This window comes from Patiria miniata, unplaced genomic scaffold (genome assembly GCF_015706575.1).
Source record: "Patiria miniata isolate m_02_andy unplaced genomic scaffold, ASM1570657v1 HiC_scaffold_9, whole genome shotgun sequence".
NCBI lineage: Eukaryota > Metazoa > Echinodermata > Asteroidea > Valvatida > Asterinidae > Patiria > Patiria miniata.
This window is the reverse complement of record NW_024037076.1, coordinates 28,222,052-28,236,999: the sequence shown is the minus strand read 5'-3', so window position 1 is coordinate 28,236,999 and position 14,948 is coordinate 28,222,052.

Sequence of the window (14,948 nt, the reverse complement as noted above, 5' to 3'; positions counted from 1 at the left end):
CAGGGTGTCATTTTAAAGAGGAGATTCAACCCTAACAGAAGATATCTCCCTTTGATTCACATGTGCCCTTCTTCTGTTCCAATTAGCAATAATATCTCGGTTTCATGGTGTTTTTTTATCTACCCTGTATAGGGTGGGTCCCCCCCCCAAAAAAAAAACACCTCGCAACCTCATACTTGCACTATTCAGAGACCTACACTATTGAAACCTATGGATTGGAAATTTCGTTGGAAGGCAAATGATACCAAAAACTCCCGATTCGGTCCAGTAGTTTTGATTCCAGCGCCGTTTTTGTGAACCACTGTCAGGGGCTCATATTAGGATTATCGCACACACTGAACATTGTGTTATTCATCCACCCCTGACTTTGGTTCACAAAAACAGCGTTGGAATCAAAACTACCGAACCGAATCGAGAGTTCTTGGTATCATTTTCCTTCTATAACAAAATTTCCCATCCATATCATACTCATAGCAATGGTTTAGGTCTGTGGATATTAGAAGTATGAGGTATTATCTCAATGAAGGTCAGTCATTGCAAAAATGTTGAAAAGACATGAATCTGGGACTGATGAGAAACATTTGTAATTTTGTAAGCAAATACTTAGAAAATGCACCGGACTCTCCATAGACTTTGTACACGGCCAAAGAAGTGGCGTCTGGATACTACATGCTGTCCTATATGCCTAAATCATTGAATATAAACATTTCTGCTGTGTACCTACCTTACTGCCACTTGTGAGCCCGGCAGTGCTATTGTATAGGATTACCCCATAACGCCAATGAATGAGCCAAATCCAGCCCATCGTGAACACAGATTGATGAAATGACTACTCTGGGATCGGTTTTACAAGGCTTGCCGTGTCCTGTTGATTTTTCAAGAAGATGCCTTTGCCTTAAATTGATTTTCTCAAGATTAGGAAAAATCATAAATGTGTTTAAAACACACCTGATAAATCTTTGACTGAAATGAACCTGAGGTCCGCTTAAAAAATCAGATGAAGAAAATATCCCGGCTTTTTTTCTATAATTCCAGCTCTTGAAACCTTCCCTATCCAAAGCCTTGCCTCCGCAACGGTTTCTTTGCAGCCAGCGTGACATTTTCAAAGTATTTTTGTCCTCATTTTATCAGCTCATCATCCCGACGTCGCTAAGCAATCCATTTCGGGTTAAATAGTGTGACCCACTTAACTCACGACACGCCAGACAACACGCACAAGATGCGGCCCAAGGGCTTTTAATATGCGAGTGGGCGTGGACAAAGTCACGGCCAGGTCACGTGGGTTAATGGACAGCTGTCAATATGCGGCAGTCACTGTCACCGATTATATTTTCATATAGTCTAGCGATCGCATGCGCTAGCACAACGTATGCGTGAACGCCGAAGAATTATACAGGGTGGTCCCAAAAAAACCGCATCCTCGTGATACTTCCAGAATTCAGGGATCTAAACCATTGATATGGTTCGCTATATTTTGTCGGAAGGAAAATGATACAAAGAACTCCCGATTCGGTCCAGTAGTTTTGATTCCAGCGCCATTTTTGCGAACCAAAGTCAGGGGTTCAGATAATCATTTTGTTCACAGTGTGCGATAATCCTAATTAGCGCCCCTGACTTTGGCACGCAAAAATGGCGCTGGAATCAAAACTACTAGACCGAATTGGGAGTTATTGGTATCATTCTCCTTCCAACAAAATTTCCTATCCATATAAAATTTAATCAATATTGTAGGTCTCTGAGTAGTGGAAGTATGAGGTTGCGGGTTTTTTTTGGACCTGTATTCTTTGGAGTGTGACAACGTTTTCCTGATGATTAATTTTTAGAAAGGAAACCTGCGAACATCGTAATCATTAATTCGGAGAATCATTTCAGAAGAGGAGCGATAATTTCTCACGTTCGGGTTCTGTTCATGTGAAATTTTAGGGAATAACTTCCTTTTTTTGCATGATGTACGACCTATACGATCGAAGAATTGCGTTTGATATGATATTTGATTAATTGAATTCATTGGTTTTAATTGAGTTGGTAATTTGAAGCATTGTTAAGTAAATTTCACCGTTTTGAAATGTCCAACATTCAAGGCAGTCAAGTTTTGCTTTTTATTCGAACGAACAGACAAGTGCATGATAGAATTTGGAACCAGTCTTGACAAAACGGTTTGAACATTTCACCCAATGAAACTTCACTCAGTGTCGAAACAGATATCCGTGATTCATCTCAATCTATCAGGTGTAGCTCATACAGAAAAAGATCCCCCGTGAGATTTTTAAAAAGCATGAAAATATGCATGCGTTGGTATCGATAACTTTGCCGCCCTAGTCGCGGGGAACAGCTGGCCCTTGTGCAGTGTTGGATACATGCAATGATTTGATTGACGTGCGGAGGCTTTGTAGGCACGTGCCACGCTCCGATCTGCTTGGTAATCTTTTTGTCGGCCGGTTCCTGACTGTGGTGTCATGTCTTGTTTCTTGTTGGCCCGATCCCACAAAGTGAAGCCAAGAAAAGGTCAATAGGTCTGTGTCAATGTCGCGAGGTACTGGAAATGATGAAGGATAAAGTAGAAATTAGACTTCTCTCAGATAGACAACAGCAATTCGACAAGAAAAGACGATCTTTGTCCCACGGGGGTCGGCAACCATTGGGCATTTTTTTCTTCTTCAAATATTAAACACATTTCCCGTGCTTTTCAAGTTCGGGTTTCATCCCGAAAAATAGATTCCTTTTCAGTAAATTGCTATTTTTCTAGCACTCGAATATGAGACATCGATCGAAAAAAAATAGTTATTGAATTACATTTGTATTACTTGACAATTCCGAATTATTGGCTGCCAGACTATTCTGTTATCGCATGGTTCCCGCCCCACAACCAGCATCGATAATGTACGGAACGGGAGCCTGCCATGCTCCTAAAGCGGATGCGTTTGTGGCCAAAACAAAAACCCTTAATTTTTTTCCATTGGGTTGCATACGTCCAAAAATGGACAAAAAGGAGGATTTTTTTTGTTGGAATAAAATATACAAGTTTGAAACTTTATAAAAGACTATAGAAAACAAATGGAATTTGTTGAAGAAAATTTAGCATTTTGTTTACTGATCGGCGTATTCACGCGACATAACTTGCTGCTATATACCTGGTCCGTGGTGAATTTTTTCGAGAAAAAAATATATACAAGAGGAGGAAGTGGCTTTTTGAACGGTGTGGTTGACTTGAAACCAGGCTGCGCAAAAATTACTTGAATAGGGTCTTTAATAAAATCTCCGCAATCTTCTTTTGCAAGTACATGAACTCACACTTTCCTCATTTGGCAGTTCCGAGCGAAAAACATTTATTAAATCCTTGAGATTCAGAAATCTACAGAAGATGTTAATTACTGAAGATATTAATGCTGATTTAGGCCTGTAATTGTGGCATAGAAAACACCTGTGAAACAGGTACTGGGCCACGGATTCAAATATGCAGCATGATCTTATCTATAAAAAAAATCCCACAAAAGATATCAAAACATTTGGATTAAATAAATAATATAGATTAATTGATTGAACACCTGTGGATTTGGATTTTTATTTAGCGATAAATTTCCACTGAAAATGGAAGGCTTCTGGTCGTGAAAATCGTGTGATTGCTAAATAATTTTGATTTTTTTTTTTGGGGGGGGGTGTGTTTTCATTTAATTGTGGAAGTTCTGTTTGATGAAAAGGCAGTGGATTTCTTTTGGCACGTGCGGCGTAAGCTAGCTATTATTGACGTACACGTGAAGGACTGAGTGTAATATACGTGTACATATTGAAAAGCATTTGTCAACAGCAAGTACAAGCATGCTTGTCAAAAATAAGACAAATCGAAGACAAATCCCTTCATAAATAAAAATCTTGGACGGTATGTAATTAACACCCTTTAACTGCCCTCAAATTTGAGGCGACAGGTGGCAAGCACGTCAGTATATATCCGCCGCGGCGCGAGGCCGGGGGAAGCGAAGGCAGGCTTGCGTGGATAGCCCCGCCCATCACTGCACCGTGATTGACGGCCGATGCACTCGGGGCGTGCGCGGTACGCGACACCAGTGCCTGCACGTTGTTTGGTTGTGGACAGCCCGTTCTCCTCGGATTTTACCGGAAAATTGGACAGAAAACCACCGGATTTGGGCTTGGAGACACCACCAGGGTAAGAGGCGATATTTTAGTTATCCGTCTGACAAGTTTCTGGGCGATAGGTCGAGATTTAAGGCCCGTACGGGGGCGGGAAAGTGGGGCATTTAAAGTCGCAGATTTTGGTCCTCGGTCATTCAGTCAGCTGGCTAGGGGTATTTTCAATGATTTTATACACGGGAAGTTCCCTGCAATGCTTACGTGCGTACAGTACGTGCATGGTGGACGGCCGCAACAATGATTAGGCGTGCAATGCAGGCATTTACAGCGCACGGTGTGTGCAGACAACAGGCGTTATCGTCTAGAAATATTTACCAACATTCCATTTGTTTTGTGTATATTTTCAAGCGGTTGCCAGGAAATTGCGGTTTTTGTGTGTGTTCCACCATAGAGCAAGGACCCACGAAGATAATGAAAGTGGAATTTACCAAAAATATTTAGGCCTACTACAGTAACTACAAAGACAATTTTAACAGTGAACACTGTTACAGTGTTAGTTATCGTGGGTGGAGTTTGAGAAGTTACCAAAATAAAAGTTTGTTACTGAAAAAAGGGACTTTTTTCCAACCATTGCACAAAACTGGTCGTATCAGGTTTAAAACCAGTACTGTTAAAGTTTTTAAAATCAAAATTTGGAAAAAAAGTTGTAGAGAGTGTGTTTTTGATGATACCTACCGTAGTCTCCTGTATTTGAAAGTGAATTTTTATGTAGGCCTTATGTTAAAGCATCTGTTATGTTGGGGTGAGACACTGAGCGACAAAATGCGACAAACATCGCTGATACAAGCATTTTGATTTCAAATTTTTGCCCTGTGATATCTATTTCCCATTTACAAGGTTTACAGTTTTGATCTGCCTTTTGTTGAACTAAAGGTCATGGAGTTTCAAAATTTGGTCATGAAAAAGTCATTGAATTGTATTGTCCTAAAGGTGCAGCTAGGAACCCTGGCTGTTTTTCATAAGGAGTGAAGCCACTTTTGGCACCATATAAACTCAGTAAATCGTCATTTATCACAAGTTTAACAAAAACTACTTCAAGCGGAAACTTGACCGCAAAACGGACTAACTCGCCCAAGAAGTGGGCAGCAGGCGGCTATGCCGCCTCTCAACCACGAAGAGCAAACCCGCCTCCTCTGTTTTGGCTACAAACTTGTCCTGAAAGCTGTACTGATCATGTGGAATGTAGTTTGAGAAGGAAATCACCTGGAAAATACTGTACCCAAATATGCCACTGTTGTTATTGGACTTCATCCACCTGTTTAGGCTTACTCAATTAGAATTTTACCAGTTGATACAGGTTCCTTCATATGCAGCATGATATGTGACAGAGGGAACTCCCTCTTTTGTGTTTGTCATTGTGTACCAGAATCTCAGGAATTCTTTTGAGATATCTAAGGGGTGGGGGGGGGGGGATGGGGGTGTGCTACATACATGTAGCAATAGTCTAGTGTGTGTATAGGGTATAGGGAGATTTGGGTGGGGGGGGGACCTCTCTGTCACATTTCTTGCTGGGTGTACTTCCCTTGTCCAATGTGTCTTGAGTTGTCATTTCAAAAAGTAGGTTCTAAAGTAGGCAATTAATGAGTCCCATGCTTGTATAAATCTTTGTAAACGGTAACCTAGTTAAATAGTGTACAATGTCAATTGGAAGTATTTGTAAGTTACTCGGTCTTTATAGTATTATGGATGGGAGCCTTTGCTATTCTTAGGCCGTGTGCAGATTCCTTTTTTTTTTATTAGACTTGATTTCAATTAGTAAATGCTCGTAGTTTCTTCAGTTGGCAGCGTTGATAATGTACCAGTATGATGCAGTTTGTGTATGTTCTTTAGTTGCTGGGATCAACTCGTTTACCAATTTCATCTAATTTTCATGGATATTCAAATATTCATCCAGTACGATGCATATTACGTATATATTTCCATAACAAGGCAGCGCTTCCCCGGCATTGAGAAATTATTCGCAATGTAGAATGACGGAAATTGTTTTCTAGAACAGCACGTCAGGACATCTATCCCTATCAGTTGCCAATTTCCAAAATAAAATTTCCCCCAGAAAAATTAAGAAGTGAGTGAAAATCCTGAAAGTTCATTTTAGGTTCATTCAGGTGCATGTTTACTGCTCATTCACCAGGCTTCAAGATGTACTCCCTGAAAGAGAAATTGTTTAATCCTGGCTTCACTTTGATTTCAATGAAACTAAATCTTGAAAAATAAAATTGCTCTGTCCATTTTTGGCGAGCTGCGAAGCAGATGCGAGCCTATGTAATACCAATTTCCGTCCGTCTGTCCGGGCGCCCGTCTGTCCGTCCGTCCGTCTGTCCGGCCGTCCGCGTTCAGATAAAAATGTTGAAGTTTTTGGTTCTAGTTAAACTTGGGGAAAAAAATTAAATGCAGTTGTCATGTATCATCTTTATAACTTCAGTTAGGTTCATATCATTGCTGTAAATTTTATGATTTTATTGAGGAATTTTAATTCAAGGAAATGTTAAAGTTTTTAATTGTTACATGTACATGTACACATGTACGTGTGTGTATACCCGTATAACATGTACATGTACACTATGCATTTTGGGGATGTGCATGAGCTTCTGGTTTGATCTTTTAGTTTATGGGGTTGGAGTAGGGATGGGGTAGGGGAGGGTGGGGTGGGGTGGGTTGGGGGATAGGGTTGGAGTTAGGGTTTGTGTGAGTAGGATGAGTAGGGGAGCTAGGATGGGTGGGGCGGGGATTTGTAGGGGTGGGGTGGGAACAGGTAGGGAGAGACAGGTAGGGGGAGACAGGTAGGGAGAGGATGGGCATGGATGTAGGGGTTGGGTTAGGAGGGGGTTGGGCAGGGGGTGGGATATAGGATCGGAGTAGGGGTTGGGTTGGGGATGTGTAGGGAGGGGTTGTTGTAGGGGTTGGATAAGGGGAGGGGGCAGTATATAGGGATCAGAGTAGGGGTTACATGGGGTCAGGTGGGGATGTATGGGTGGGGGAATGGGGTGGGCGGGATATTGGAATTCGAGTAAGGGTTAGGATGGGGATGTGTAGGGTGGGTAAGGACAGATAAAGGAAGATAGGGTAGGTGGGTGTAGGGGGTTGGGGTAGGGGAGGGTACGGGTCAGGGGAGGGGGAAGGAGATAGGGATTGGAGTTTGGGTGGGGTTGGGATGTGTAGGTGATAGGGTGGGGATGGTTAGGGGAGAATGGAATGGGTGTGGGTAGGGGGTTGGGTGGCGGAGGGGGAGGGGGCGGGTTGGGGATGGGGTAAGGTTTTGGGATGGGGTAAGGTTTGGGGGAGGTGGTGATGGTGCTGTGTCTACATGTACATGTATACCCACTCTTGTTATGCATTTGTGGCGACTACACAAGAGTTTTCCCATGGTAATACAAGTATGGGGACCAGAAGACACTGTTGGGGCTGCAAAAATCCACAACTGGGTCCTAATTACCCTAACAATGGAAAACTCCCCCATAATACAGTGACGGCAAACCTATATACATATGTATTTATTAGGTAATCTGTTAACTTTTTATGTTGACATTTAAAAACTGACCCCTACACCTAGGCACATCAACAAGAATCCTGATCCCCTTCCATCATGCCCATCCCCAACCCTACCTTCAGCCTCCCTTCCTGCCTTGGACAGCGAGCCATGGCGGCTTCGCCGTTCTAGTTGTGGTTAGTTTTATAGGCAAGATTCAATTTAGCAAATTTTTCATGTTCAAATTCGGATTTATACATATTGGGTATTTGGTGTGTGTGCCTTCCAATGTACATTTCAGGCGAGGCATGTAAGAGGCAGTGCAGAACAGACAAGTCCTGAGTCCTGACCAATTTTATGAACTACAAATCAAGTTTATTATGTATATTAGCTGATCAAGGAGATCAACACATATGACACTGACAGGCGTCCATCTTAAATGGTGCTGGCTGAGCGGGCAAGTTCTCTTGACACTTGTCAAATCCGGCAGGCAGTATCAGTGATCTCTCATAACAAATGCGGGCCGAGTGCTTGCAAATCGGCCGAGTCCTTCAGAAATGCACAGATCCCTGGATCACGCCCAGAGCAAATTAGCCAGCACTGTTAGAATTCGGATTGGAAAATTTATGTGGTTGATGTGTGCACTAAATCTTACACTGTTTCTACGAGAATTGTGTAGCACGTACCGGTAAGCGTGGCTAACTGGCGCTTTTGACTGACATTTTTAAGAGGATTTGGTAACGTGTAGGGAATGGGTTTACTGTTTATGCCTCTCTGCTCCTGAAAATGTATTAAGCAAAAAATGTTGACAGCGCAAAAGCAAGTCTTTTAAAACTACGTGTACAGGGTGAGTAAAAAAAAGCAGAACCCAAACCCCAAAACTGATGTTTCATATTTTAAAAAAATGTGTAGCACCAAATATAATAATGACTGGAAAGCCAATTTCATAAGCTACTTTAAGATGAAAAAATTACTGAAATTGCTCAATCCGTTAAAAGAATATCACTATTACCCTAAAAGGGCCCGGGGGGTGGGGGGGCCCTCAACTTTTTCCGCGATAGCCTTGAAATTTGTTTCGCGACCCGAGCTGTTATGACTTTTTAGCCTCGAGCCTTGCGCATATTTTGATACCAAAAACATAAAAACCTTCGGGAGCTGAATGGTATTTTGTTTTTGTTTGTTTGTTTATGTATCTAAAGCTTTTGTTTTTTTTGTGTTGTAACTTTAGTCATTTGTTTACATGTATTTGGTGATTTATTCCCGAGAAATAAAATAGTAAAGTATAGTATAGTAAATGATGGACTATAGCTTTAACATCCAGCAGAAAGTGCATACCAAAATCCATACTTGCAACACACCACCTGCAAATCATTCCAGGAAAGAAATCTATCAATGAATTATTGTTCTACAACATTAATTTTGAAGCCTTTGATATACAGGTACATTTACTTGCCGTCAACATGCGGGTAGTTTCTGTCACCATTGTTCGAGGGAAAAAAAATGTCATTCATTGTGTAAAACCGATTTCACGCATCTGCCTGATATAATCTGGATGGATTACGCTGTGCACTGAAATTAATCCAAAGCCACACGCGGAAATGGTAAAGGGAATGTACATAATTGGCTTTTGCTGTAAATTTCAGAAATGAACTATTTGAGGGGTTACTATAATGGATCAAATATTGTTACAAACATGTTTGAAGTTTTGTGTTCGAAAATGCTGGAAAAACCCAGAAAAAGAAAATTGTAAGGTAAGGGAACCAGTCTAGCTGGCCTGCTCCTGTTCATGAACATGTAACCAATAGCAAACAAAATTTGGACTGAAAAAAAGGTGAATTCGGACTTTCGGAGCAGTAGTTAAAAAATAGTTAGGTTTTTCCAACGGTGGTCGGCCGACCACCATTGGAAATTTATACAAAAATACCATTTTCTTGAAAATGACTTCACACCAGGTGCCATAATTTTACAGGATGCTTTAGACTGCCATTTACCAACATCCTAGTAAGGTATTTCGTAAAAACTTGGTAGTTTTATTTTTTGATGTTTGCAAATGTTGTGTTCCCTTTAAAGTGTATAAAATAAACAGAGATTTGGTCAGGTATTTTTATGTACTGGGTACACCCTGTGAATAACTGCCCATGGATGCACCCGCCTATAAATTTGATCACATTTCAAGGTACTGGTAGCTCTTGAAGTTCGATTTGGAACCCATAAAAAAACAAATACTAAGAGTTGACTCATTTCTTCCGAATGCGAGCACCCGTAGAGAAACAACCGATCATATCTATCAAAGCGGGTAGTAAATAAGATACCTGGTTTACAGCTCCTACCAAGGCTGAGCTCAGTTCCGTAGAGAGTAGTGAGTGAAATCAGGTTGGAAGTGGGGGATGTGTGAAACGTGATCCAAGGGATAAAAAAACCTCAGCTTAATGCTTGAAAAGGGAGTGGGCAAGCAACCCAAAGCGGCTGTGTACAAACTTTGGTGACCCCTGAGGTCAAGCCCTACAATCCTAGATCCCATTGACTAGAATCAGTGTCCCTTCATGTAGTATTGGTACACAAAATACGTGTGAACCTCCGTGAGTGATTTACAAAAGGTTGTCTGGCATAGTTTAGTCAGCTGAATGGCCACACAGCTCTGTTACTTAGTCATGCTTTGTGCCCATGGATATCTGGGCCTGGGGTATGCATTAGCCTTTGCTGTGAAGGGATAGCACATTTGGGAATCTCTTTCTATATGACATTTTCACATTTCCACATATCTGTAACAAACAACCTTGCATATTCTTTTGAATGTCACTGTCACTGATTTCTTTCAGGGCATCATACATTGTACATGTAGAATGTGAAAGAATTGTGCAAACAGTCAGCATTGTACCCTGCTGAATCCAACAGGATCCAACTATGTCACATACCCGTTGGAGCCTGTTGGATTGAGCAGTAAACCCCCTGTGTATATTCCTCATGCAAAATGTTGGATTCAGCAGGCAACTGAACCGCATCATAACGCCAAGTTGGACTCCGTTGGATTCAGCAGACAACTGAAAATGAGGCACAGTGGATTGGGCAGGAAAATCCGGTTGGACTCATTTAGCAGGGTAGTCCTGAGGAAGTACTAGGGGGTTAGGGTTAAGACAAGTTAAGTTTCCTTGAACTGAAGGAAATTCTTAAAGTTTTGTTTGTTTGTGTCTCCCAGCATTCAGCGTAGTCCAGTTTTGCGATAGTTGTGCTCAACACGATGGAACTGCAGTCCATATCACAATGGCCATTTGTTATTAATGTCAAGGGCGTTTTGATTGATAAAAATTAGTGAATGTGTAAGTGTGGATCCAAGGTTTTTTTTTTTTTTGATGTGGCTAACTACCCCCTTCGACTGACCAATGTTCATTATTTACGTTGGGCCCAATCAGTTAATCACGCTGTGCTATCGGTCGATCGTGCCGCCGCCAGTCACCATCAGTCAATCACGTTTCTTTCTAATTCACAGCTCCGGAGGACTGTTTTAAAAAAAGGAAAGTAAAGTCTGAGATTTTCCTACAGGGTTGACCAATCGCGCAAGTGCATTTCTGCGCAGTCGAGTGACAGCGTAGATGCTAAAATTATGTAAATTTCATCATGTGTCGTTGCAATAAAGGCAGGCACTGCGTACACCACCATCTTTTCCTCAAAAACAATGGTTAAAATAATCAGAAATTGCCTCAGATCACACCAGAGAGCATCTAGAATCCAAAAACTTTCAGGGCCCTTGGACCCACTTTTTTGGGGGGACCAAAAATAGTTTTGGCCCCCCAAAATTGTGTTCTGGATCCACCCTTGAATTTCATGCACCAGATGCCTCCAAATGGGCTGAAAAGCTATTGCCAGGCAGCTTTAAAGGCCCTTATTTTCAGCTTGATAATTGTAGCAACGCCCTTTCAGGCCTCCGCCTCGACCTTTAATAGTCTGTAACCCAGTTATCAAGCCAGTGCACTTGCCATTTATTGTTGTGTTCCACAGGCCATGCTCCAGTGACCGCAGTGTGTCTGGCATTTAGTTGAAGGTCACGGTATTAAACTGTAGGTTGCTATTTGTTTGGGCAGGGTGCCTTCAATTGGTGTGTAACCTTCTGGGCCAATGCTATTGTAACCCTACTACAATGTCAAGAACCATTGTGAGTAAAGGTCCTTGTGTTCACGGTTGCACTGCTGACATGCCCTTGGGAGAGATTTAGCAGTTTATCTTTTTTTTTTTATTTTGAGGACAAAGCTTTCTTGTATCAAGAAGCGAATATGATTGAAATGCATTAAACTAACAGATGCAACAACTTTGAATAGTTTTATTTTGCACAGATTTTTAGTCCGCAAATTTCACTCTCAATGTCCTCAATTATTAATTTTATGTATAAAAAAAAAAGTTGCCCTCAAGTTTGAGTCTGAGTATCATCCGTTGTTCGACGGAGCCCACATTAGCTCCGCAAAAACGTCTGATATTTGTGGACATACAAATTTTAAGTGACCCTACGCACCAGGCTGGTGGACCAGCCAATCGATTGTGTAGCATTTCGAGCAGAAAGTTGGCCTAGGCTGTTGATTGGTCAATTGGCTGCCATGTTTTTGTAATACAACAGCGGGTTACCAAAGACCCGATTGAAGACACCCCCTGATTGGTCAGAACCTGGAGGTCAAGACGCAGTCTTGTTTTGCATAAATAATCGCCGAATCTTCGTGCAAAAAAATTGTGTTTACTGTATCACCCGCAAAATTATCTAGGTAGGAAGGTCACAGAATAATTTTATTTTGTGATTTTTTTTTATGTTTGTCCGTCTTACATCTAGGATACCTTTAACAGTATTCTACATGTATGTAATTAACTCGCACAGGACTTTTTAAATTTTAGAATATAGGCCCTACTTTGTTTAATTTTTTGGTGCAAAATATGGCAATAACAAGTTTGAAGTTGGCAATTTGGTCCCCAACAATCCAGGTAGGTCGCGTTATATCATAAACACATTTTTTTCTCGGCCTTAAAGACCATTAGCTTTTTTTGAAGGGACTGACATAGGCCTAACTGTTCAGAATCGAACTCCTGAAATGTTAATTGGCCTTGTATTTGCCATTAGAAAAATTGTCAAATAATTTGTCGGCTATATATTGTTGAGAATGTCTCATAGGCCTACATGTAATGTTAATGTTTGGCTCAGTCCGTTGTAGCTGATTGGATTACTTTTTCCCCGTGCAAATCATCCACGGACGCACTCGGCCACAGTTATGTGGGAACTCTATGCGCGCCGAGTGTTAGCTTTCCAACAATTGATCATCCACTTCTCAAAATCCGATATATGCCTGCCCTGTAGCTCATGTAAGGCTGCACTTGGCAATGTGCGTGCACGTTCATGTTGCTTGGTCTACACTTGTTGTGTGTATGGCAGGAGTATAGAATCATTGTCAGGGCTGGCCATATTCAGAAACTCGAAACCTTCAGAAATTTGAACTGTTAACATTCTGTTGCCTGCATAATACTAAACCGGTGTGTGGTATATCGTAGTGTTTTCACTGTAAGAAAAAGCAACACCCATAGACTACAGTGTACCTTATTTAATTACGGTTACCTCTAACCACAGATTGTCTTACAAATTCAAACAGTGGGCAGTTTATCAGTTGCATTTTGTTGACGTCACCATTTTGACAAAGTGGCGAATTTGCCCACACGGGATGCAAAACCAAGTTTCAAGTTGGCCTGTTTTTCGAATCGCAATTTCGTATACATCCCCCAGCCCCCAAGTAAAAAAATTGTTAAGGATGCGTAGCCCAGTTGTTAAATAGCTGTAGGCCTACACATGAACATGTACTTTGTCTCCTTTTTCGTAAAAGAATAGTTATTTAAGAAGATACCCGGGTTTTAACCCTCCTTGTAACTTGATACAGCTACATGTGACTGTGTATGCTTTGACTGTAGGTGATTGATAAGCCAGCTGTGCCTACCAATTTGACTAGTCACAGTGCTTGCTGTAAATATGATCTGACTGTTGTTGACTAACCTGTGTAAAGGGGGAAGGCAGAGGAAGAGGATTTATTTTTTTGACTGTCTGTGACTGTTCAGACAGCAAGAAGAGGGCTTATTACTTTAAAAATAGATTTATGATCACTTCTTCAAAACGGAAAAGTTAGAGCAAGCACAAATGTGAATGTAGCATGTGTATGTATACACAGATTTTACATAGATATGCATGTATGAAATGTTTATAATACATGTTTTCGTGCAGGAAAGAATGCAGATTTGTCACATTGTCAAAATGCCAATCTTGGAGATGGCGCACTAGTACACATGTAAAATTAATTTGACAAAATGACGAAATGAGATTACCGGTAGTCACTTTGTCCAAACCGAAAACTTTGTGTACATGTATGTACTTAGTCTAATTAACAGACAGTGCAATTACGTTTCTGAAATTTGGCAGATTACAATATATGTAGAGGACATCATAAAGATGTAAGAATTTCCAAAAAATCCCAAAATGCTTACAATATACCGGTTTGGGACGGAGTTGTCACTTCGTCAAAGACTGTGACGATATGAGTATGGATCAAACAACCTCTTGTTCCACTCGTGGTCTCTGGGATTCAGGGTGCTACATGTTTACTCTGTGCTTTTGTTGGCGACAACAGAAAATGTGGTAGGGGTTGGGATGGGCATGGGGGGAGGGGTCCTTGTATGGAAAGCAGTGGGTTAAATTACAGTTAGTCCTCCGATCATTTATCATACTATCTCAGTGAAAAAAGAAAGAAGTAAAGTCTGTCTTGAGCCAATGTGTCCCGATATTGGTTCATCAGGCCGGCGTTTATCTCCGGTTTCAGTGGCATGAAATGACTGAGAATATTTCTATTCCCACTGGATGAGCTGGCAGTCCATCCACCAGGCTACTCCCTGGCCGGCTACTGCCGGTACCCATTTATACTCCTGGGTGGAGAGAGGTACAATGTATGTGGAGGTGAAGTGGTATGCCCAAGGATACAACATATTGCCAGCGGCTGGATTCGAACCCCTGACCCTCTGATCATGAGTCACGAAGCCTAACCGCTAGGCCACACTCCCTCTCAGTATCCCAGTTTCTGAACCAAATTGCATTTTGCAAGAATACAATGTTGTGAGCTGTTCAAAATCATAAAAAAGGAGTGAAAAAAATAGATAATGTGTCATTGGAAGTTTTTGTTTATATTAAATTCAGCAAAGCAGTATTCATAAAATGTAACTTTAATTTGTATACAGTTTTTGTCAAATGAAATAATTGATAAATAAATTTAACAACACCCCCCCCCCAAAAAAGAATGAAATATGTGAAGACTTAAATGAATGGATG